General features: G+C 46.0%; 1 protein-coding gene across 11 annotated transcripts in view; it reads right to left on the minus strand.

Moving 5' to 3' along the window:
• Positions 1-27,085, minus strand: part of kank2 (KN motif and ankyrin repeat domains 2) — a 188,399-nt gene that overhangs the window by 94,302 nt on the left and 67,012 nt on the right. The window contains exon 1 of one of the 11 annotated variants that reach the window (XM_072564192.1): positions 1,025-1,047. The exons of the other annotated variants lie outside the window; for them this stretch is intronic. The gene's annotated coding sequence lies outside the window, so the exon portion shown is untranslated. Of the gene's footprint in view, positions 1-1,024; positions 1,048-27,085 lie in introns of those variants that run through there. 11 annotated transcript variants of the gene reach the window in all.

The raw sequence follows: 27,085 nt of genomic DNA on the forward strand, positions 1-27,085 counted from the left end.
ACTTCTATGTACATACTGACGCACACATGTTCACTGACACATTCATTTACACACGTTCACGTACAACCATGGACTGACACACAGATACACATTCACTTACATACAGGCATACATGTTCACTTCCAGAGACACGCATGTTCGCGTACACACATATGGACCCACACATGGATACACATGCTCATACACGTGGGCAGCACGGTGGCACAGTGATTAGCACTGCTGCCTCACAGCGCCAGAGACCTGGGTTCAATTCCCGCCTCAGGCGACTGACTGTGTGGAGTTTGCACGTTCTCCCCGTGTCTGCGTGGATTTCCTCCATGTGCTCCGGTTTCCTCCCACAGTCCAAACCTGTGCAGGTCAGGTGAATTGGCCATGCTAAATTGCCCGTAGTGTTAGGTAAGAGATAAATGTAGGGGTATGGGTGGGTTGCGCTTCGGCGGGTCGGTGTGGACTTGTTGGGCCGAAGGGCCTGTTTCCACACTGTAATCTAATCTAATCACACAAACACGTTCATGTACACACATGTGGACTGACACACAGGCACACATGTTCACTTACACAGACACACATGCGCATGTACACACATACATGTTGACTAACAGCGACAGACACACATTCTCAGACTATCACAGACATACAGCCTGACACACACACGCAGACAACCACATATTCTCACACACCGAGACATACATTCATAAACAAAGACAGAAATACTCATACAGCAAATCACATACTCAAATTACAAACATAATGTATGAATAAAAAGGCATACACACCAACACACTGACAGAAACACATTCAGATATACACACATACAAGCCGACACACAGATAAACATATGAAGAGACAGATAGAGATGCCTACACCAAAACATAGATACCCAGACTCACACAGAGACTTTCTGATATAAAATACAGCTGAACACACGCAAACATAGAAGAAACACATACAGACACACAGAGACAGACAGTCACACAGTCAAACAGATACACAATCAGGACCTGCAGCAAAGAACCATTCTCACCTCCGCACCTTGTGGTCGCTGGCCTGGTATTAAGTTATCATGTCAGCTGTTCATTCTCTCACCGACCTGAGTGTGTGTGACAAAGTCTGGCTGAGGTGGTGAGGCTTTGATACATCTCCTCCCTCCCACACTAGGTCACACTCACTTACAGGCAGTGAATGCTTTACAGCAAATGAGACTGACATTCTGCATCATGTGACAGTCTGTTTACACTCTTCAGTTTAATATTGACTGAAGCTGAGATTTCACTCCCAAAGAGAGCACTTTGATGGCTTTTTTTAAAAACTCTGGTCTCATTAGCCCTCTGTAGACCTTCCTGCTATTATTTTTATTCATTCCTTTAGCTGATGTTTTCTCTCCTCTTGTCCTCTCTCAACCCCCACCTCTCAAACTCTTCCTCACAAAGCCAACATTGACTGGGAGATGACCCCATTCACACTAGGCTTCCTACATTGTCTCACTTTGAGTATAGGAGTTGGGAATGTTACGTTCGGATGGAGATTGGTGAGGCCTCTTCTGGAATACTGTGTCCAGTTCTGGTCACCCTGTTATAGGAAGGATATTATTAAACTGGAGAGGGTTCAGAAGAAATTTACCAGGATGTTGCCAGGAATAGAGGGTTTGAGTTATAAGGAGACATTGGATAGTCTGGGACTATTTTCTACTGGAGTGCAAGAGGCTGAGGGGTGACCTTATAAAAGTTTAGAAGCAAAGAGGTTCTTCTGCAGCTGTACAGGGCCCTGGTGAGACCACACCTGGAATATTGTGTGTAGCTCTGGTCTCCAAATTTGAGGAAAGACATCTGGCTATTGAGGGAGTGCAGCATAGGTTCGCGAGGTCAATTCCTGGAATGGCGGGATTCCCTTACACTGAAAGACTGGGGTGACTGGGCTTGTATACCTTTGAGTTTAGAAGACTGAGAGGGGATCTGATTGAGACGTATAGGATTATGAAAGGATTGGACACTCTGGAGGCAGGAAACACGTTTCCGCTGATGGGTGAGCGCCGAACCAGAGGACACAGCTTAAAAAAACGGGGTAGACCATTTAGGACAGAGATGAGGAGAAACATCTTAACCCAGAGAGGGGTGGCTGTGTGGAATGCTCTGCCCCAGAGGGCAGTGGAGGCCCAGCCTCTGGATTCATTTAATAAAGAGTTGGATAGAGCTCTCAAGGATAGTGGAATCAAGGGTTATGGAGATAAAGCAGGAACAGGATACTGATTAGGAATGATCAGCCATGATCATATTGAATGGTGGTGCAGGCTTGAAGGGCAGAATGGCCTACTCCTGCACCTATTGTCTATTATAAAATTAGGAAAAGGTGAATAGCAAGAGTCTTTTCCCTAAGGTGGGGGGGGGGTTTCAAGACTAGTGGGCATATCTTTAAGGTGAGAGGAGAAAGTTTAAAAAGGACATGAGGGGTAACTCTTACACAGAGAGTGGTTTGTGTGTGGAATGAACTGCCAGAGGAAGGGGCAGATGCAAGTACAGCTACAACATTTAAAAGACATTTGAGCGGGTACGTGAAGGAGAAAGGTTTGGAGGGCAGTGAGCCAGGCAAGTGGGACTAGTTTAGTTTAGGAACACAGTTGGGATGGACTGATTGGACCAAAGGGTGTTTCCATGCTGCTGGATTCTATAACTCTCGATGTGTTGTAGCTGAGTAATTTAGGCTACATTATTGCTGGACCTCTGACCTCTCATTGCCATAAAATCATGATACTGAACAAATGGAGGTCATCCAGCCCATGGAGTCTCTGCCAGCTCTTCAGGAGGGAAATCCAGTTAGTTGCAGTCTCTCACACGTACATCACATCCCTCCAATTTATTCTCCCACCAACTATGTATCCAGTGTCATTTTGGAAACCATTAATGAAAGTATATCATCTGCCCACCAGGCAGTATCTTCCAAACCCTAAGCACTCAACACTAAATTTTTTTCTCTCTCACGTTATCATTTTGCCAATCACATTGAAGCTGCAGTCTCTGGTTTTGACCTTTCAGCTATTGGAAAAGTGTCTCTTTATTTAATCTCATCAAAATTCTTATCTTTACGTTGGTCACTCTTCAGCTTTCTCTGTTTAAAGGAGAATAATTTTCTCCAGTATTGCTGTAAATTCTCATCCCTGGAACTGTACTAGTAAAGCACATCTGTGCCCTCTCCAAAGCTCTCATGTTCCTCCTGAAGTCTGGTGCCCAGAATTAGACTCACTACTGCTGTTGGTGCTGAACTCCCCTTTGCAAAGGGGACTCCTGGATTTGGACTCATTCCTTCTCCTTGTGTATCCTAAACGTCCACATGGTATAACCACTGCGTATCGACCTGACTGCCACCTTCAAAGACTGGTGCCCATATAAATCCCCTCAAGTCTCCCTGTTCTGACACCTTTAAAATGTAGCCCTTGCTATCTCTGTACAAACAGACAGGTTTTAGGGGATGTTTCAAAGGAGGGGAGGAGACGCAGGGACCCTCAGGAGCAAGGTTTTGGAGCTTGGAAATGAGACAGCTGCAGACACAGTTGTCAATGGCACAGCGATTAAAATGAAAGGTGCATTGGGGCACAAATAAATTGCAATGTGGAGTCTTGTAGGACTGAAGGAGATTACAGATATATGAAGGAGAGCAACACAAGGGTGACATGGTGGTTCAATGGTTAGCACTACTGCCTCACAGCACCAGGGACCCAGATTCAATTCCAGCCTCAGGTAGGTAAGATAGTGAGGAAGGTGTTTGGTATGCTTTCCTTTATTGGTCAGAGCGTCGGATATAGGCATTGGGAGGTCATGTTGTGGCTATACAGGACATTGAAGAAGCCACTTTTGGAATATTGTATGCAATTCTGGTCTCCCTCCTATTGGAAGGATGTTGTGAAACTTGAAAGGGTTCAGAAAAGATCTGCAAGGATGTTGCCAGAGTTGGAGGGTCTGACTGTAGGGAAAGGCTGAATAAGTTGGGGCTTTTTTCCCTGGAGCATCAGAGGCTGAGGGGTGATCTTATATAGAGGTTTATAAAATCATGAGGGGCTTGGATAGGGTAAACAGACAAGGTCTTTTCCCTGGGGTAGGGGAGTCCAGAACTAGTGGGTTTAGGGTGAGGGGGAAAAATTTAAAAGGGACAACGTTTTTACAAAGAGGGAGGTACGTTAATGGAATGAGCAGCCAGAGGAAGTGGTGGAGGCTGGTACAATTGCAACATTTAAAAGGCATCTGGATAGGTATATGAATAGGAAGGGTTTAGAGGGAGGTGGACCAAGCGCTGGCAAATAGGACTGGATTAATTTAGGATCTTTGGTTGGCATGGTTGAGTTGGACTGAAGGGTATGTTTCCGTGCTGTACATCTCTATGACTCTATGACTGTCTGTGTGGAGTTTGCACATTCTCCCTGAGTCTGCATGGGTTTCCTCTGGGTGCTCCAGTTTCCTTCCACAATCCAAAAATGTGCAGGTTGGGGTGAATTAGCCATGGGAAATGCAGAGCTACAGGGATGGAATAGGACATAGAAAGAGAACACAGAACATTACAGCGCAGTATAGGTCCTTCGGTCCTCGATGTTGTGCCAACCTGTGAAACCAATCTAAAACCCATCTAACCTACACTATTCCATTCTCATCTATATGACCATTTCAATGCCCTTAAAGTTGGCGAATCCACTATTGTTGCAGGCAGGACACTCAGCGCCCATACTACTCTGAGTAAAGAAACTACCTCTAACATCTGTCCAATATCTATCATCCTTCAACTTAAAGCTACATCCCCTTGGGCTAGCCATCACGATCCAAGAAAAAAGGCTCTCACTGTCCATCCTATCTAATCCTCATCACGTTGTATACCTCTATTAAGTCACCTCTTAACCTTCTTCTCTCGAACAAAAACAGCCTCAAGTCCCTCAGCCTTTCCTCATAAGATCTTCCCTCCATACCAGGCAACATCCTCGTAAACCTCCTCTGAACCCTTTCCAAAGCTTCCACATCCTTCCTATAATATGGCGACCAGAACTGTACGCAATACTCCAAGTGCAGCTGCACCTGAGTTTTGTACAGCTGCAACATGACCTCATTGCTCCAAAACTCAATCCCTCTACCAGTAAAAGCTAACACACTGTAGGCCTTCTTTACAACATGGACACTGGGATCTCTCTGCTCATCCATGTTACGAAGAATCTTACCATTAGCCCAGTACTCTGTATTCCTGTTACTCCTTTCAAAGTGAATCACCTCACACTTTTCCACATTAAACTCCATTTTCCACCTCTCAGCCCAGCTCTACAGCTTATCCATGTCCCTTTGTAACCTGCAATATCCTTCCGCACTGTCTACAAGTCCACCGACTTTTGTGTCATCTGCAAATTTACTAACCCATCCTTCTATACCCTCATCCAGGTTATTTATAAATATGACAAACAGCAGTGGCCCCAAAACAGATCCTTCTGGTATACCATCAGTAACTGAACTCCAGGATGAACATTTCCCATCAACCCACCCTCTGTCTTCTTATAGCTAGCCAATTTCTGATCCAAACCACTAAATCACCCTCAATCCCATGCCTCCCTATTTTCCGCAACAGCCTACCATTGGGAACCTTCACAAATGCTTTATTGAAATCCGTACACAACACATCAACTGCTTTACCCGTAATCACCTGTTTGGTCGTCTTCTCAAAGAACTCTGTAAGGTTTGTAAGGTATGACCTACCCTTCACAAAACCACGTTGACAATCCCTAATCAAATTTTTTTCTTTTCTCGATGTTATAAATTCTATCTCTTATAATCCTTCCAAAACTTTGCCCACAACCGAAGTAAGGCTCACTGGTCTATAATTCCCAGGGTTGTCTCTACTCCCCTTCTTGCACAAGGGAACAACATTTGCTATCCTCCAGCTTCTGGCACTATTCCTGTAGACAATAATGACATAAAGATCAAAGCCAAAGACTTGGCAATCTTCTCCCTAACTTCCCAGAGAATCCTAGGATAAATCCCTTCTGAGTCAGGGGACTTATCTATTTTCACACTTTCCAGAATTGCTAACACCTCCTCCTTAAGAACCTCAATCCCATCTAATCTAATAGCCTGTATCTTGGAATTCTCCTTGATAACACTGTATCGTTTCTGTGTGAATACTTACGAAAAATATTAATTTTGCATCTCTTCTATCTCTTTGGACTCCACGCACAACTTCCCACTACTGTCCTTAACTGAAATGAGGTAGCTCTGGGTGGGATGCTCTTCTGAGGGTCGATGTGGACTCAACGGGCCAAACGGCCTGATTCCACACTGTTGGGATTCTAAGGCAATGGAAGGATTTGAACACGAAGCATTAAAATTCGAGGTGTATAAAGGTCAATGGAAATATGGGAGATGGGTGAAACCAATTAGGCTAAGTTACATTACAGGGGGTGGCATTTGGGATGAGCTGAAGCTTAGGAAGGTGGGCTCCCAGCTTGGACATACAATGTAGTGAGGAAAATCAGGGAACGGGGTGAGCCAGAGGTACTTTCTCAATGACAACCAAGAGCAGGAATCTCACACCATCTCTCTCTGATCCCTCAAGTTCAACTTAACTGTGCTTGTGTGGTATGGTCTGGGAGGGATCAGTGGAGAGAGGGCAAGGTACATGAGGGAAAAGGGTTTAGAAAGATGGACAGGATGGCTGGGATAGGAGGAGACTGGTGCACAGCATAAACCCCAGCTGGACTGAATGGCTTCTTGCTGTTCGGTATACTTGATGGAAGAATGCTAAGGGATTTAAAGCCACCATCTGAAGCAGGGACTGATCGTGAAGAGTCGAAGACTGAGACCGCAGCAGTCGCAGCGATACATGAACGAGGAGCCCTGCAGAAACGCCATGGAAAAACAAGTGACAGGTTTTCCAGTGTTAGACCCCGCCACATGGTTCTCATTTAATCCAGTTCAACAAAATGACTCATGACTGAGCTGCAATTTGTGCAGTCAGGAGGATGTGAAGAAATATGTCCCTTTGGGAGCCCTTTATTCATGCTCTCTCCCTGTGCATGAAAATCAGAGGAAAACCATAGAACCCAAAACAGCATAGCATACGGGATTGAAACATCAGCACTTGTCTTGGGATGAGTCAGCAATCTTCTTGGGGGGGGGGGGGGGGGAGGTGGGAGGTATATTGAATCTTACATCACAGCCCCTTTTCTCCATCTGTTGGTGTTTTCTTCATTGTCTCCAATTGCTAATGAAAAGGGCTATCAAAGCTCTCAAGTCTTCTACTATCTTTCACACTGTCCGGGAATATACTCTAATCGGTGCAGAACGGCAAATCCCGCATCCCCAAGCAGAGTGGGCCTTGCATGACAGGGCTCTTCCCGGATATCCAACAATCCGGGAGTCAGCACTGGATTAACAGGACAGGAGCTCGGGAGCACAACAAGCCTCAGAGACACTGGCGTTCAGAGGGGCAGGCCCTCAGAAATATATTCACAAGTGCAAAATCTAGAGAGGCACAGCTTCCAAAAAAAATTACTGTCCCTTCAAACTTGACTCTGAAAGCCACAGTCCGTCCAAACCACAGCCCCACGTAGAAACACAGCCTCAAGTAAAATCACAAGGAGAAAGTGAGGACTGCAGATGCTGGAGATCAGAGTTCACAGTGTGGTGCTGGAAAAGCACAGCAGGTCAGGCAGCATCCGAGAATTGATGTTTCGGGCATAAGCCCTTCATCAGGAATGATGCGTGTGAGCTAAGGGGGTAGAGAGATAAATGGGAGGGGGAGGCGGGGCTGGGAGGGCAGATAGTTGAGAGTGCAATAGGTAGATGAAGGTGGGGTGGAATGGTGATTGGTCAGAGAGGAGGGTAGAGCAGATAGGTGGGAAGGGAGATGGACAGGTGGGACAGGTCATGAGGGCGGTGCCGAGTTGGAAAGTTGAATCTGGGAAAATCGGGAAACTCCCAACCCCTATCTGCGTTCTGTAAAGATCATTCCCTCTGTGACTCTCTTGTCAGGGTCCACAGCCCCCACCAACCCACCCTCCCCTCCCGGCACCTTCCCCTGCCACTGCAAGAATTGTAAAACCTGCGCTCTCCTCCCCATCACCTCCATCCAAGGCCCCAGAGGAACCTTCTACATCCAGAGTTTTACCTGCACTTCCACACATGTATTTTACTGTATCCATTGTTCCCGATGCGGTCTCCTCTACATTATGGAGACAGGACGCCTACTTGCAGAAGGCTTCAGAGAACATCTCCGAGACACATACATGAAACAACCCTACCACACCATGGCTGAATGCTTTAACATCTCCCCCCCCTCCCCACTTTGCCAAGGACATGCAGGTCCTGGGCCATCTCCATCGCCAAACCCTAACCACCCAACACCTGGAGGAAGAACGCCTCATCTTCCGCCTTGGGACCCTCCAACCAGACGGGATTCATGTAGATTTCACCAGTTTCCTCATTTCCCCTCCCCCCACCTTATCCCAGGTTCAACCTTCTAACTCAGCACTGCCCACATGACCTGTCCTACCTGTCCATCTTCCTTCCCACCTCTCCGCCCCACCCTGCTCTCTGACCTATCACTATCAGCCCCACCTTCATCTTCATATCACACTCTCAACTACCTTTTCCCTACCCCCACCCCCTCCCATTTATCTCTCTACCCTCTTGGCTCACAAGCATCATTCCTGATGAAGGGTTTATGCCCGAAACATCAATTTCCCTGCTCCTTGGACGCTGCCTGACCCCCAGGTAAAAACACAGCCCCATGTAAAAACACAACCCCACATGAAAACACAGCTCCACGTAAAAACACAGCTCCACGTAAAAACACAGCCCTATGTAAAAACACAACCCCACATAAAAACACAGCCCCACAACAAAACACAGCCCCACGTAAATACACAGGCTAACGTAAAAACCCAGTCCCATGTAAAAACACAGTCTCATGTCAGTATACAGCCCCGAGTGAAAACACAGCCCCATGTAAATACATAGTCCCATATGAAAACACAGCCCCACATAAAAACACAGCCTCACGTAAAACACTGCCCCATGTGAAAACACAAACCTCGTAAAAACATGGCCCCACATAAAAACAGAGCCCCACATAAAAACACAGCCCCAGACAAAAACACAACCCCATGTGAAAACACAGCCCCATGTAAAAACACAAACCTCACGTAAAAACACAGCCCCACATAAAAACACAGCCCTACATAAAAACACAACCTTACACAAAAACAGAGCCCCACATAAAAACACAGCCCCATGTAAAAACACAACCTCATGTGAAAACACAGCCCCATGTGAAAACATAAGCCTCACAAGCAAACATGGCCCCACATAAAAACACAGCCCCACTGAACCACAGACCCACATAAAAACACAGCCCATGTGAAAACACAGCCCCATGTAAAAACACAACCTCATGTGAAAACACAGCCCAATGTGAAAACACTGCCCTATGTAAAAACACAATCCTCACATAAAAACACAGCCCCATGTGAAAACACATCCCCATGTAAAAACACATCCCCATGTGAAAATACAGCCCCACATGAAAATACAGCCTCACATAGAAATATAGCCCCAGATAAAAACACAGCCTCACTGAAATACAGTCCCACATAAAATCTCAGCCCCACGCAAAAACACAACTCCACTAAAACACAGCCCCATGTAAAAACACAGCCCCACTAAAACATAACCCCACTAATGTACTGATTATAACAAGGTCAGACAAGTGGCCCTCATAGGATATGAGTTCTGAGGACGGGGTCACACGATGCATAACATTAACTCTGACTTTTCTCTGTCTTGCTACCAAACTTGCTAAGCATTACCAGCAGTTTCTGTTTTTGTTGCTGATTTCCAGCATGTGCAGTTCTTTCGGTTTTTATTAGAATGAGTTTCCTGTTTGGGGCTGTTAACCTGGTCCAATCAGGGAACTCTTGCTGACAGCTAACTAGGGTGAGCGTCAGGGCTCTGAGGGAGCTGGACCAGGGTCAAGTGCTATGCACGTGTAAGTAAAGGATGACTTAGTAACGGGAGTCTGTGGAGTTATTTTATCTGAAACTCAGTCTCACATAAAAAGACAACTCCTCAGAAACAGAGTCCATTCAAACCACAGCCAGTCTAAACACAGTTCCACATAAAAACAGCCCCACATAAACATCACAACCCCTCTGAAACACACAGAACCTTAACAGAAGAAATATAACTTTCCACGTAATTGAGCTGTCTTTATCAAAATAAAAACACGAGCCTCTCAAACTCTCCTCCCTTATTCAGTAAAGCATCAAAGGAGATGGCTGAAAAATGAGCATCCTAAGTCAAGAAATCAATTAAATAAAAAAAGCTGCAATATTACCGTGTTTGGCTCTATAAAAGCCAGTCCTGCTCCCTGGTTGGTAAATCACTCTAGACAATCTCTGATTATGCCTACGTGTTAAACCTCCCCAAACTCTGACTCAATGCTTCTGAGTGCCTGACTCACTTTTTCTCTCACCAAAGCAAGACTATTTTGTATTCTAAACAGTATCATGGGATCAGGGCAGTCATAAGAGAGCTCAAGACTGGAGCCACTTCCTAAAATGTAGACTAGCAGAGTCCAACAGAGAGAACACTCTCTCTTTTCTGGATTGTCTTTTACACGTCTTCTCTGAAGTGACTTTAAAGGGGCTGAGAGCCTCTTTTTGGGGCTCAGGTTTGTGGTCAATCACTAACCAGAGGGAAACACAGTGAACAGTAAACTTTGAAAATGCATGTTCTTTATTTTCTATTCATTTATGGGACATGGGTGTCGCTGGCTGGGGCAGAACTTATTGCCCGTCCCTAGTTGCCCCTTGAGAAGGTGAGGGTGAGCTGCCTCCTTGAACACTGCTGCTGTGTGTCGACCCACAATGCCCTTAGGGAGGGAATTTCAGGATTTTGACCCAGTGACACTGAATAACGGTGATATATTTCCAGCTCAGCTTGGTGACTGGCTTGGAGGGGAACTTGCAGGGAGTGGTGTTCACAGGTATCTGCTGCCATTGTCCTTCTAGATGGAAGTGGTCGTGGGTTTGGAAGGTGCTGTCTGAGGATCTTTGGTGAATTTCTTTGGTGCACCTTGTAGATAGAACACATTGCTGCTACTGAGTGTCAGTGGTGGAGGGAATGGATGCTTGTGGATGCTGTGCCGATTAATTGGGCTGCTTTGTTCTGGATGGTGTCAAGCATCTCAAGTGTGGCTGCACCCATCCAGGTAAGTGGGGAAGTACTCCATCACAGTCCTGAGTTGTACCTTGTAGGAAAGAATGAGTGTTTGTGGATGTGGTGCTAATCAAGCAACAGCGTTTGTCTGAATGATGTCAAGCTTCTTGAGTGTTGGTCATACTGCAGCTCCACATTATGGTATGCAATGCATCTTTGGAAAGTTTTACTTGAGATTCAGCACCCTTTCTTCAAGTGTAATCTTTAGCAGTGCGTGTCAGTAGCACATTTAGTGGCTCTGAAGGATTAAAGTTGGAGATGCATTACATCCACCCAATATGACGATATCACACAGTCTCTGGGTTGGGATCAGCAGTGTGCTCTGCCTCTCTAGCCCAGGTTAATGGTAGCGCCTCCACCACTATCCCAGCTGACAGATCCATACAATAAAGAAACAACTGAGCCTGAAACTACATGTAACGCAGCAGCCTGAGATACATGCACAGAGCCTCAAATGTACACATACTCTAAAATATTCACGCAACCTCAGAAATGTCCCCACGGAAACTCTCAGAATATCAGACACCCGAACAAAATTCAGAAATACTGGCCCTCAGTCTGCTCTCGAACACACGCACTCACCTCAGAATTAAAATTTATGGGACTAAGGCTAGGTTTGGCCCAGCCAGTAATCCACTGAGGGATCTAACTGATCTCCCGACTGAAGCCAATTCCTCGGTAATTTACAATTGCACAATGGAGATAAACAGGGCATAATATGTGAATGTTATAAAAACAAAATAAATCTGGTAACCTATTAAAAAAATTCTTCCATCTGTTACACATTACCAATCAACTTTGGGCATTTTCAATTCCTGCACCTGTACTGATTACAGAAATGACTATGTGAACTTGTCAGGTTGTAAGTGTTCGTTCCCCCTCATGGAGGTGGACTGGTTATTTTAGTCACATGAGTATATAATTATCTCTGCAACTGAATATGGGCACAGGTAACGGTTTCAATCCTGTTTAACTGTCTGTCCGCAAACCTGTAACTCAAAAACCAATAGACAGATTTTAATGAAACAAAGATCTGAATCCAGATTCTGGATATTTTAAAAAGATCCATAAACTTTGGGAGTTGGGGACCATTGACTTATTTTAAGAATGTGTCGGATAATTTGGATTAGGCTGTTGTTGATTGTTTTTAGTATGATTACTCAGCTCCTGTGGTGGAGTAAGTCACATCTGTCAAAATGGCAGCAGAGTTTTCATAGCAGGTTGTTGGGTGCGATTTAGCTTGAAGTCTCCTCAGTGAGGTAAAAAATCTTAATAAAAAATAGCAGCTTTGTAGAGATACAGCATCAACTAGGCACATCATTGTAATAACATTAACATAGTCTACTACACTATGGCCTTGATGAGTGTCCTCTTCGCTAGTTTAACATGATATTAGCTGTTTCTATTGGCAAAGATATTTATATAAGAAATATTTAGATAAGAACAGACTGACTTTGAAGTGTTTTTCTTTGTTTGGCCTGGTTAAATATTATCAGTCCCTCTCTCTCTTGCTTCACCTGAAAATTACAGTCTTCCCTCCTCATCACCCTAACTGATTAATAGTTACAGAAAACACCTCAGCATGTCAAAACCTCTCAAAGTGTTTGACCCAATAAATCACTTCCAAGATGTCACACCTGTGGACAACTTTGGCTATGATATTAAACCAACATCCTGTATGTTGGGTGGATACATTCCCATGGCAATATTGTAATATTGTGAAGAGGAATAGGAGAGAATTCCCCCCCCACCCCCACCACCGCCTCTAGTGGTCTGGCCAATAATTATCCTCAAACAAATCAACAGATCCCTGGGTCTTATTCTGGCTATTTGTGGGATCTGGCATTTCCAGGGTGACTGCATTTCATTGGCTCTCCAAAGTACTTAGGGATGTCCTGAGGTTGTTAAAGGCACTACCAAAATGCACACCTTTATGACTTTATGTTCGGGGTGAAGGCAGAGGGACATTAGATTGAGGCAGTACAACACCGTAATCTCTGCAATGTGGCACATCTGTCTGATTCTCCCCTACATCTCTGTGTTTCAGAGTCGCTTGGCTCTTTGAATCATAGAATCCCTACAGCGTAGAATCAGGCCAGAGTTCCAGGATACATGAACATCAACTAGCCACAAAAAGACATGACCCTCTCTCACTAGTAGCCTTACATACAGATGAGGAAGGACATCTCTTTGAATGGGACAACACATCCATCCTAGGACAAGCCAAACAGAGACACGCACAAGAATTCCTAGAAGCACGGCATTCCAACCGGAACTCTATCAACAAACACATTGAGTTTGACCCCATCCACCATCCCCTGAGAAAAAGAACAGGAAATGACATCACCACAGGAAATGACGTCACCACAGGAAAGACATCACCAACCCAAAGAAACCCAAACATATAAATAGAAAGCAGAAATTATCAACAGTGCTTCGCCCAGAGGCCCACTGAAGCTGTTACCTAGTAGGGTGACAAAATGTCTGGAAAGGAAACTTCCAGCTCAGCGAGCAAACCTACATGCAGAACCTCAACCTGAGCGACAATCTTCTCAAACTCACTAAGCCTGCACATCCCTGGACACTATGGGAAACTTAGCACAGGCAATACACCCAGCCTGCACATCCCATTAGATCCCATTTACTCTTGCTTTAAGGGATGGCGTGGTGGCTCAGTGGTTAGCACTGCTACCTCATAGCACCAGGGACTTGGGTTTGACTCCACCCTTGGGCAACTGTCCGTGTGGAGTTTGCACATTCTCCCCGCGTCTGCATGGGTTTCCTCCAGGTGCTCCGGTTTCCTCCCACAATCCAAAGATATGCAGGTTAGGGTGGATTGGCCATGCTAAAATTGCACGTAGTGTTCAGGGATGCGCAGGTTAGGTGCATTAGTCAGAGGGAAATGGATCTGGGTGGGTTACTCTCTGAAGAGTCGATGTGGACTTGTTGGGCTGAAGGACCTGTTTCCACACTGTTGGGAATCTAGTCTTTGGACTGTGCGAGAAAATCCACATAGACATGGGAAAAATGTGCAAACTTCCCGTCAGCTGAGGGTGGGAATCAAACCCAGGTCTCTGGTACTGTGAGGCAGCAGTGTGAACCACTGAGCGGCCGTGCTATCCATTAAAACAAGAATAAATGGGATCCAATGGGAATTCAACACAGCAAGTGTGATGGGGAGTGGTTTGACACATTTGATGTGTGGGTGATAAAGCTGGAGGACCTGATTTGGTGCAAGTAGAAGAGAGACTAAAGCTTCCTCAGCTCCACTCAATGCTCTGTCGGGGCTCTGTCAGCATTTGCATCGGGAGGCTCTTTTTTGAAGTGAATAGAACTTGTCTGACATTTTCCTCTGCAAAACGCTCAGATGTGGATCCCTGATCACAATCAGTTCAAACAAACAGGATTATCCTGCCCAGGAAGGGTGGGGCACGATTTTCAAGGAGGGTCACTTCCTATTTTCAATCCCTCAGAGTCTTTGTCAGTTCAGTGAATTCAGAACCAAGCCAGCTTTCCAAAAATGTTATTTGAAAGCTTCAATCCTGCTCTCCCGTGAGAAATTCTTGGACAAGTGCTAAGGACTGGGCATGGGTCCCAAAGTAAAAGTTGCCAATTCTCGTCGGAGCGCCCTCTGCTGACTGCCCCTCCCAGTTTTTGCTCCTCCCACCCCCACCCCTACCAATTCCAATTCATCATCAGAAAAAACAGGGAGAAAGAAAATGCACAATCCATTTAAACGCCTCGATTATTTTTCTTCTGCCGAGTCAGTTCTGGAAAATCCAGGTCAATCCTGGAGCATTGGCAACATCCGAAGTCTCCAGGCGACTGATTGGCTGGGAGTGCCTACAGCGTTGGTGCCTGTCATTCAGGTCCATCTGAGGTAATGTCCTCCCGGGGCCCAGTTCGCCACATACCAGAGGAGAGAGCGGGGTATGAGCCACAGACTGATTGGCAAGTCATCACTTAGGGATGTAGTGTTGGGCCTGTGGCATTGCTCCAACAACTGCTTCTCACTCACTCTGCCATGAGGTACCACTGAGTCAGACACACACACAGGGGAGGAGTCCCCTATTTCAGCCTAGGCTGATGTTTTTGCCCTCACCAGTGGCTGGGGATGAACAGCATCAATAACCTTGGCTACGAAGAGGGAAAGCCCCAAACACCAATGAGCTCCTGGGTCAGTGATCTCTGCTGGAAAGCATCCATGTTGAATGTCCAATATAGAAAGATGTCAACGTTGTGCAGCAAAGTGATAATGATAGATAATGTGTTGAAGCTGTAAGTGTTTTGCCAACAAACACTGGCTCCTCTTCAATATAATGCTTTTGAAGCAGTTCGACCCATCTGAAGACTTGACCTTGGTTTTTTTTCTGATGACGAATGGGAATTGGTGGGGTTGGGGCAGGAAAAGTAAAAGCTGGGAGGGGCAGTCAGCAGAGGGCACTCCTACGAGAATTGGCAATTTTTCCTCTGGGACCCATGCCCAGTCCTTAGCACTTTGCTCCAAGAATTTCAACAGAATGGCTGCGACAGTTCTGCACTTTGAAGGGTTTCAGCTCTGGAGTGGGGATTGAACCCATGACGATCTGACTCAAGAAGCTGCCTGACTACACTGCGGGTGAATGTTGCCAGCGCTGCCTCCTGCATCGGCCAGTAAGGGGCAGTCACAGCATTGCCCTCAAAAGGCCACTCCACGTGAGCCAAGAACCCTAGACACAGCAGAGGGTGAAAACATGGAAACAACGGTCTGCTTCATTACCACTGTGCATGTAAAAATATTCTCACGTGTCAAGCTGGCACATCTCACCATGTCTGACACCTCGCAGCCACGCGGGAGAAAATGCAGTTCCATTTTTATTCTCTGCTGCCTGGGGTCAGCCAGCCAGCTGTCAGTAATATGGAGCTGGCACAGACCAGCAGAGCTGAATCACCCCAGTATTACCGTATATGGTATTTGTTCTGAGAGAAAACACACAGAAAATGTTTAAAGCCACTGGCAGCAGCACTTCCTCAGGATCCTCTGCACGGGAGAAGGAGGAAGGCGAGAAGAGCTCGAGATCTCAGTCCCTGGGGGTGAGCAGGACTCATCAGGCACCCGCTCAAGAGCAGGAGCTGTCTCCCAACGTCACAAACATCGCCCAGTGTTCAGGGATGTGTAGGTTAGGTGCATTAGTCAGGGGTAAATGTAGAGTAATTGGGGAATGGGTCTGGGTAGGATACTCTTCGGAGGGTCGGTGTGGAGTGATTAGGCTGAAGGGTCTGTTTCCACACTGTAGGGATTCTATGATTCTAGCACAACCTCTCCATAGTGCCCGGTCTTAACCCAACCATCAACACTTCAAACAAATGATTTGTGTGATTAAGTTGCCATTGTCCTTGGAAACAGCCAATGTGGAACAACTTAGGGTGGCTAGCAATCCAGAATTTACCTCCAGGTCTGACAGCACTGCAGGCAACTCCCAGGGGCAAATCATAGGGCATTAAAGTTGACGGGTTTCACGTGATTTATTTTAAATGTTTTTTTTAACTTGTGTGTTATGGAAATACTGGAGATGCCACTCTCTGCATGAGCAGCTCAGCTAGTCCTGCTCCCCCCCTTGCCGTTCCCAAAGTAGCCTTGCAAATTTCTCTTCCTTCTTCAATTCACTGTCGAAGGCTGTGATAGAATGGGACCCCTGCGCCTCCCCCAATTTAGGCAGTACATTCCCGATCCTAACCACTCGCTGCACCTTCCAACCAACAGCCATATCAGATGTTAACACTGTTTCTCTCTCCATAGACTCTGCCAGGCCTGCTGAGTTTCTCCAGCAGTTTCTGTTTTAATTTATGTTACATTTCTAAAGATATCAAAAGTGCAGGTCGCTCAGTTTAAACAAAACAGAACTGCAAGGTAACGAACTCTGAATTAATATAAACGCCAGCTACATACAGAATTCTAATAGACCAAGCCCTTTCCCATTTGATTACATTGTGTCGAATTGCAATGGAGCAATGTTTTCCCATTGCACTCTCACAACTTCCATGACAGGAAAAGCTGACAATGAGCGACACAGTTTGGCCATTCATTCTGTGGCCTCCTGAGATACTGACCAGAGAAAGGAGGAATCTCCTGCAGCAGATCCTTGGGGAGGAAGGGGGAGGCACACCCTGGGTTTCTCGTCCAAAGAGCCAAACCCTTCCCACCGATTCCCACTGCGTTCAGTTCCAATGGTGCAAACCCACCCCTTACCAGATCAGGCAATGTGCAAATTGAGCTGGATCAGTCCTACAGAGGCCCTGGCAGTTTGAACATAAGAACAAGGAGCAGGAGTAGGCCCCTCCAGCCTGCTCCGCCACTCAATAAGGTCATGGCTGATCTTTCCACGGCCTCAGCTCCACTCACCCGCCCGCTCACCGTAACCCTTAAGTCCTTTACTGTTCAAAAACCTATCTTTGCCTTAAAAAAAATCAACGAGGTACCCTCAGCTGCTTCACTGGGCAGGGAATTCCACAGATTCACAACCCCTTTGGGTGAAGAAGTTCCTCTTCAAGTCAGTCTGAAATCTGCTCCCCCTTATTTTGAGGCTATGCCCCCTAGTTCACCTCCCCCCCCCCCCTCTACCACCAATGGAAAGAATATCCCTGCTTCTAGCTTATCTATTCCCTTCAGAATTTTACGCTTCTATATGATGGATACAAGAATAGGAAGGTTTGGAGGAATATGGGACGGGAACAGACAGGTGGAACTAGTTTAGTTTGGGATTATGTTCGGCATGGACTGATTGGATTGTCTCTGTGCTGTATGACTCAATATTCTATAAGGTCCCCCCTCATTCTTCTAAATTCCAATAAGTATAGTCCCAGTCTACTCAGTCTCTCCTCATAAGGCATTTCCAGAATCAACCTCGTGAACTATCCAAAATGTTTAAACATTTCGGATTTGTGTCTGAATATATTAGGTTAGTAGCACATGGAGTTACACACAGACCGTCACAAACCTTGTGACTGATGTATGAAGAAATTAAACTGGACCAGATACTTGCGGAAGACTGTGTGCATTATATTCCATGGTGAATCAGAAGCATTGAAAATCTCAGGATGCCAGCTTATAATGAATGTCAAAACAAGCAATAGGGCCACGAGGATAGACTTTTTTTTAAAAAACTGACTCGGATCTTGAATGCTCTCACTGAGAATGGGAAGGAGGCAGATTCAACTGTGGACATCAAAAAGAGAATGGGATAATTATCTTAAGATCAAGAAATCTGAGAGGCTACAGGGAAGAGGCAGGGCAGTAGAACAAAGCTGAGTTGTTCCTGTGGAGAGCTAACACAATTACAATGGGCCAAATGGCCTCCTTTTATGCTCTAGAGATGCGATGACTCTATATGAAGTAGTCCTTATATTCATTTGGAAACTGATTCCTAAAGTTACGCTCTGTCTCACAGGGATGATGGCCAGGACCTGACAGTGTAGTGTGGGTGTTGCAAGTTCACACACCCTGGTCAGCCAGTATCAATCTCTCTTGCTGTGATACTTTCTGGCTAGGATGCTCAGGGAAGTAAACTGATTAAAGGGATTCCTTTGCAGTAATTGACTTTAGCCGCTTGAGAATTGAGCCCTGACCCAGACAGAAACATCCTCAGTCATGAGGCTGGAATGTGAGTACGCAGCCTGTCTGGGATTAGTAGGGAAAGATATTTCATTTTATTTTGAAAACAAAATAAATAAACGATGCTGTTAAAACGTATTTAAAATCCAATAAAGACAGGCCATATTTCCAGACCGGGTCACATCAGTGACCTATGAACTCTGGGCGGAGGGGGTGGGGAAGGGCAGTACAGACAGAGAGATCACTCTCACTCCAGGGAACTATAGGCTGGTCAACACTACCTTCACTCTTTGTGATCTGGTTTATATCCTCTGTGGCTTATGGAGCTGATGTGCCCTTATCCTAGTGCCATTCTGAATCTGAAGTTTCATAACTCTGAAGCAGCTAGAGTTCAAATCCACCAGGCCCTGGTTCACAGCTTGATTTTGATGTTACTGTCATGTGTACTCAAGTACAGGAGTACAGTGAAAAGTGTACAATGTTGTCACAAAATGCTCCATCTTAGGTACAAGTCGTACAGAATCATAAGAAAGAGGAAGAAGATTAGATTAGATTCCCTAGAGTGTGGACCTGTATTCCTGATGAAGGGCTCTTGCCCGAAACGTTGATTTTACTGCTCCTCGGATGCTGCCTGAACTGCTGTGCTTTTCCAGCACCACTCTAATCTAGAAACAGGCCCTTCGGCCCAACCAGTCCACACTGACCCTCCGAAGAGTAACCCACCCAGACCCATTCCCCTCTGACTAATGCACCTAACACTATAGGCAATTTAGCCCATAGAAAAAGTTAAAAGTTAAACATTGCAGTGATTGTAGAACAGTGATGCTTTCTTAGTTGTAAGTAGAAAACAACTGAATAAAGCTGAAATCTCAACCATTACAGTCTTTCTTAAACGCTTAGCCATGGTGGGACTGAACTTCCAGGAATCACCTCAAGACTGGAAGCCCATGGTGAGGCCATGCCAGGCTAAGAGACTGCCACACCAGGCCGAGACATTGACATGCCAGGCTGTGGACTGCCAGGCTAGGTCTCAAATTCACCTGAACCATCTCAGACACCTCCATCCCTTTCCTGGATCTCTCTATCTCCGTCTCCGGCGACCATCCCTTATTCCCAATTCCTCCACCTCCACTGCGTCTATTCCCAGGATGACCAATTCTACCTCAGAAAGTCCCTTCTTCCACGATCGCAAATTCTCTTCCCACATGGTTGACAATGCCCTCCAGTGCATCTCCTCCACTTCCTGCACCACTGCCCTTGAATCCCACCCCTCCCAACGCAACAAGTACAGAATCCCCCTGATCCTCACCTTCCACCCCACCAACCTCCGCATACATCGCATCGTCCTCTGCCACCTCCGAATGTACCACACCACCAGAGATATATTTCCCTCCCCACCCCTATCAGCATTCCAGAGAGACCATTCCCTCCACGACCCCCTTGTCAGGTCCACGCCCTCCACCAGCCCGCACCCCACTCCCGGCGACCTTTCCCTCCCACCACAGGAAGTGAAAAACCTGCGCCCACAACACTCCCCTCACCTCTGTCCAAGGCCCCAATGATCCTTTCACATCCAACAGAAATTTACCTGTACCTCTACCAATGTCATCCACTGCATCCATTGCACCCGGTGTGGTCTCCTCTAAACTGGGGAGACAGGACACCCTCTTGCAGATCGTTTCAGAGAAATCTCTGGGACACCCGCACCAACCAATCCCATGGCCCCGTGGCTGAACACTTCAACTCCCCCTCCCACTCTATCAAGGACATGTAGTTCCTGGGCCAAACCATTTCCACCCGACGCCTGGAGGAGGAACGCCTCATATTCCGCCTTGGGACACTGCAACTACATGGGATAAATGTGGATTTCAATAGTTTCATCATTTCCCCTCCCCCCACATTATCCCAGTCCCAAGCCTCCAACTCGGCATCACCCTCCTGACCTGTCCATCACTCCCCTCTCTGACCTATCTACTTCTCCCTCACCTTCATCCACCTATCGTTTTCTCAGCTACCTTCACCCCAACCCCACCCCCCTCCCATTTATCTCTCTACCCCCTTGGTTCAGAAGCCTCATCCTGATGAAGGGCTTATGCATGAAACGTCGATTCTCTTGCTCCTTGGATACTGACTGACCTGCTGTGCTTTTCCAGCACCACACTTTCGACTCTGATCTCCAACATCTGCAGTTCTCACTTTCTCCCAGGCCAGGAGACTGCCACACCGGGCTGAGAGACTGCCACACCGGGTCGAGAGACTGCCACACCAGGCTGAGAGACGGCTACACCAGGCCGAAAGGCTGCCACATAAGGCTGACAGACTGCCACATAAGGCCGAGAGACTGCCACATAAGGCCCAGAGACTGCCACACCGGGCCTGGAGACTGCCACACCGGGCTGAGACCTCCAAGTAAGGCTGACAGACTGCTACACCAAGCCGAGAGACTGCCACATTAGGCTGACAGACTGCTACACTGGGCTGAGAGACTGCGATGTCTGCAGTTACCAACAGACAGTACATACCAAGTGCCAGAAACAGAGTGTTGACTTCTTATAGGTTATAACCAGGACAATGTCTCCTCTAGCCTCTCTGGCTAAATGTCTGACATGAAAGCACAATGTTCTACTGAGGGAGAGAGGTAATTGCTCTGCCCTGAAGACCCTTTGTCAACTCTCTGTTTCCCAATCTGTTTGACCGTCTCTCTCCCTCTCTCTCTCTGCCCAACTGTGCTTCTTTCTCTCTCTCTCTCCCTCTCTCTCTCCCTTCATCCGTCTTTGTTGTTCCATGCCTGTCGTTCTTGCATGGTTCCTCTTCTTTATCTTTCTCTGCCTCTCTCTTTGTGTTTCTTTCCTATTTTTAACTGTTTTTGCTTGACCATCCTTCTCTCTCTTTGCCTGTCAGTGTACCTCTTTCTCTTTCCCTCTTGTTAAATGGTCTTTCTGCCTGTTCCTCTTTCTCTATTCCTCTGTCCCTGCACCTCCCCTCCCCAATCTACCCTCTCTATCTCTGTCCCTCTGTCTGTCTGTCCCTCTCCTTCTCCTTCTTGGTCTCTCTATTCATCTCTCTGTGCTTGTTTCCCCTTTTCTCATCATGTCTGGCCTCACTTTCTCTCTCTCTCTCTGTTTGTTTGACCCCTCAACTCTCTCTGTCTGTCCTCACCTCTCTCTCTCTCTGTATGCCTCCTCTCCCTCTGGGTGTCTTCACCTCTCTCTCTCTCCCTCTCTCTGTCTGTCCTCACCTCTCTCTCTCTTTCTCTCTGTATGCCCCCCTCCCTCTCTCTCTGTCTGTCCTCAACTCTTTCTCTCTCTCTCTCTCTCTCTGTCTTCCATCTTATACTCTGAAAATGTTACTAGTTGATCTTTTCATAAAGCTTCCTGGAACACTGACTGTTTGAGACTTTGAGCTGATATTGATTCTCTTTCTGAAAAGTATTGGCCGTTTCTGCACCTCTTCCCAATGTCTGGATGTCAGAACAAATTTGGAATTGGTCACTTAGTGGAACTGGGGCAGCCCTCTGTATGACAGAGAAACACATTGTCAGCTCAAAGTTGAGAATCTTAAACAAACTGGCAACATAACAGGTCAAAGGACACAATGCCAATTCTGGCACTCTCATACCAGTGGTTTGGAATTGGAATAACTCTGTCTGTCATGGCCTAATAATTCCAGATAGGAACAAGAGGAGGCCATTCAGCCCATTGATCCTGTTCTTCCATTCAATACAATCATGGCTGTTCAAACACATCAATATATTTTACACACTGCATTCCCATAAACCTTCATGTTGTTGGTAAGCAGAAATTGTTTGATCTCTTCCTTGAATGTACTTAATTCATAAGCTCCCACAGGTGTCTGTGGGTCAGAATTTCAAAGATTCACTACCCTCTGAGTAAAATCATTTCTTGTCAGCTCGATCCTAAGTGGCATCTCCCTTATTTTGAAATTGTGCCTTCTGGTTGTATTGTCCCCCAGCCAAGGGGAAATGTCTTACCTGAATTGACCCTGACTATTCCTTTCAGTATTTTGTAAGTTTCAGTGATATCACCTCTCATTCTTCAAGGTTCTCCACCACACCAACCTGGTTTGCCTGATTTCTCTTCACAGGATAGTCCTGTCATCTGACAGTTGAGTCTGATAGACCTTTGTTACATGCTCTCTCTGGCAATAATATCCTTCCTGAGATAAGGAGACAAAAACTGTACACAGCACTGGCCTAAACCAGCTCCTATACAATTACAGGAAGACTTAATTACTCTCTCTCTCTTTCTCTGTATGCCCCCTCTCCCTGTCTGTCCTCACCTCTTTCTCTCTCTCCCTCTCTCTCTCTGTCTGCATGCCCCCTCTTCCTCTCTCTGTCTGTCCTCACTACGCTCTCTCTCTCTGTATGCTCCCTCTCCCTGTCTGTCCTCACCTCTCATCTCTTCTCTGTCTGTATGCCCCCTCTCCCACTCTCTGTCCTCATCTTTCTCTCTTTCTGTCTGCATACCCCCTCTCCCTCTCTCTCTCTGTCCGTATGCTCCCTCTTGTTCCTATTGTCAAACCCTCTTGTAATAAAGGCTGACATTCCATTAACATTCTTAATAGCTTGCTACACCTGAGGTTAGCCATTAGTAACTTATTGTAGAGATATTGCCTCACAGTTACAGCCAACCAACAGCTCTACAACCATGTTCATACTTCACACACATCTCCTTCCATCATTAATCAGCTACCTCCATCAACACCTCCTTTCTCCCTCATGGGTTTATACACTTCTCACCTTTAACTGTACCTATTTCATTTACATAATTCTTAACAAGCTCGGAAGCTAGAGTGGCTCAGTGGTTAGCACTATTACCTCAAAGCATTAGGGACCCGGGTTCAATTCCAGTTTCAGGTACCTGTCAGTGTGGGTTTGCTCTGGTTTCCTCTCACAGTCCAAAGCTGTGCAGGTTAGGTGGATTGGTCATGCTAAATTGCCCTGTGGTGTTTGGGAATGTGCAAGATCGGGGGATAAGCCACAGTAACTGTAGGGTTACGTGTCTGGGTGGGATCTGTTTTGAGGGTCAGTATAGACTCCATGGGCCATATGGCATCCTTCTCCATTATAGGGATTCCGCGTTTCTAATCTAGCTCCTCACCCTGATTTTAACCTACCGTGCAATTAGACCTTGACCTGGATTGGTCCATCTAAACACCTTGGTCTGTAATGTTTAATATTCTTGCCCAACAAAAATCTAGTCTCCCCATTTCTGAAATGTTCAATCGATCCCCAGCACCAACAGTTCTTTTAGGGGACAGAGTTGTAAACCTTACAGGAGCCTGTTGGGTGGGGTGTCAGCTGATAGTGTAGAACATAGCAGGTTCAATCCCCATTCTAGCTGTAGTGTATGTGGAGGCCCTTACTCCAATATTACAGAGTGGGTCCCCTCAAGCAGTTTGTAACCACTGTCTCTCTAGGAGAAAGTGAGGACTGCAGATGCTAGAGACCAGAGTTAAAAAATGTGGTGCTGGATAAACACAGCAGGCCAGGCAGCATCCGAGGAGCAATCCGAGGAGGATTCCTGAAGAAGGGCTTATGCCCAAAACATCGATTCTCCTGCTCCTCAGATGCTGCCTGGCCTGCTGTGTTTTTCCAGCACCACATTTTTCAACCACTGTCTCTCTGCCCACCTTTCGGGACCAACGCTCCATATCATACCCTTTTAGGTTATGTGGTAATTCCACATATCACCCTGAATTTTGAGGTTTGTCCCCTTCACTCTGCACTCTCCAAACAGAGGATATAGAGTAGTTCAATCTACTCTATCAACCTTTCTGATGACATTAAACACCCCATTAGATGTCCACCAAATCCTCTGCAGTGCAGGGAATTTGAACTAGGTCAATGTTCAGACTTGTGTCACTGGTGACTGAACATAGATCGTAGAACATTCCAGCGCAGTACAGGCCCTTCAGCCCTCGATGTTGTGCCGACCTGTGAAACCAATCTGAACCTACACTATTCCATTATCATCCATATGCCTATCCAATGACCATTTAAATGCCCTTAAGGTTGGCGGGATTATTACAGTTGCAGGCAGGACTTTCCACACCCCTACTACTCTGAATAAAGAACTTGTCCACCCTATCTAATCCTCTGATCACGTTGTATGCCTCCAATAACTCACCTCCCAACTTCCTTATCTCTAACAAAAACAGCCTCAATTCCCTCAGCCTTTCCTCATAAGATCTTCCCTCCATACCAGGCAACATCCCATTAAATCTCCTCTGAACCCTTTCCAATGTTTCCACATCCTTCCTATAATGCCGTGATCAGAACTGTACGCAATACTCCAACTGCGGCCGCACCAGAGTTTTGTACAGCTGCAGCATGACCTTCCTGGCTCTGAAACTCAATCCCTCTTCCAATGAGAGCTAACACACCATACGCCTTCTTAACAACTGTATCAACCTGGGTGGCAACTTTCAGGGATCTATGCACATGGAGCTCAGGTCTGAACCACTACAATCTACTTGACTCTGAACCTTGTCAGGCACAGTCACACATGAACCATCTCCATCTTCCGATGCTGCCTGGCTTGCTGTGTTCTTCCAGCCTCCTGCTTGTCCACCTTGGATTCAAGCATCTGTAGTTTATTTTTGTCTCTAACAGTCCAACCACTCAGCTGGCTGTGGGTGATGTGGTGTAGTGGTTATGTCAATAGATTAGGTAATCCTAAACTAATACATTGGGGCAGGAGTTCAAATCCTAGTGCTGTAGCTGGTGGATTTTAAAATAACTTCTAAATCTGGTTGATAACTCTATTCTTATTCATGGTGACCGTGACAATCTTCTTTGATTTCATCTGGTTCAGTACAGAAGGAAATCTCATTCTCCCCCAGTCAGGTCTATGTGTGACTCCAGACCCACAGCAATGTGGTTGACTCTGAACTGTCCTCCCAAATGATCAAGCAAACCATTCAGTTCAAGGGCAGTTAGGAGATGGGCAAATGCCAATGATGCCCACATCCCACAAATGAATAAAGGGTTCTAAAAGTGTCTGACAACGTTTTTCGGGATTTTGAGATTTCATTGCGCTTATTTTTAACAACATTCTCAGACTCTTCAAGAACAGAGCTAGGGAAAGGGAGGAGGGTCTGTTGGCACTTGGACACAGAGAAAGATTGGGCCATTCCCTCCTGCCCAGATCCTTGGAGGTGTAGCCTTGTAAGATTCCCTGACGTGTATTGACAGACCAGATGCCCCTGTGATTATAGGAATGGTTACAGGAGTGAAATCCGCAAATCAAAAAGCATGCATGACCCGATTAAGTATTAATTCACAAAGAAATATTCGGAAGAAAGGTAAGAATAATCTGTGGATAACACCATAATAATTAGGGACTAAAGCAGGCCATTCAGCACATCGATCGTGGCTGATCTGATAAGCCTCAACATCACTGTCCTGCCTTCTCTCCACTATCGTCAATCCCCTTCCTGATTAAAAATCTGTCTCTCTCAGCCTTGAATATGCCGAATGACCCAACATCTATAGCCCCCTGCGGTAAAGAATTCCACAGATTCATTCCCCTCAGGGAAGAAATTCCTCCTCATCTCTTTTCTGACTGGGTGAACCCTTAATCTGAGATCATATCTTCTGGCCCTAGACTCTCCCAAACGGGGAAGCAACCTTTCTGCATCTACCCTGTCAAACCCTAAAGATCTTGTATATGTCAATAAGGTCAGGTCTCATTCTTCTAAACTTTGTTGAGTACAGGCCAACCTACTCAACCTCTCCTCATAAGACAGACCTCCATACCTGGTATCAACGTAGTGAACCTTCTCTGGACTGCTTCCAATGCCAGAGCACCTTTCCTTAGATGTGGTCAATGTTCGATCACTTTCAACCCTGGAACAATACTGATGGAATCTTACAGCACAGAAGAGGCTATTGAACCCATTCACCTATGCTGTCTCTCCTAAAAATGCTATCTACTTAATTCCACACCTCTGGCCCTTCTGCATAGCCTTACAAATTTCTCCTTTTCAGGTACTGTATTTATTCAATTTCCTTTTGACAGTTACTCTGTTTCGGGTAGTACATTCCAGATAGCACTAACTCGCTGTCAAAATAATTTGTCCTCAGCTATTTCATTAGTTCCACTAGTTCCATTGCCAATTATCTTAAATCAGTATCTTCTGATTCCTGGGTCTCCTGCCAGTGCAAACAGTTTCTCCTTATTTAGTGTCTCGAAATTCTTCATAATTTTGAATGTGTCTATTAATATCCCCCCTC

The sequence above is a fragment of the Chiloscyllium punctatum genome, chromosome 46 (genome assembly GCF_047496795.1).
Source record: "Chiloscyllium punctatum isolate Juve2018m chromosome 46, sChiPun1.3, whole genome shotgun sequence".
Lineage (NCBI taxonomy): Eukaryota > Metazoa > Chordata > Chondrichthyes > Orectolobiformes > Hemiscylliidae > Chiloscyllium > Chiloscyllium punctatum.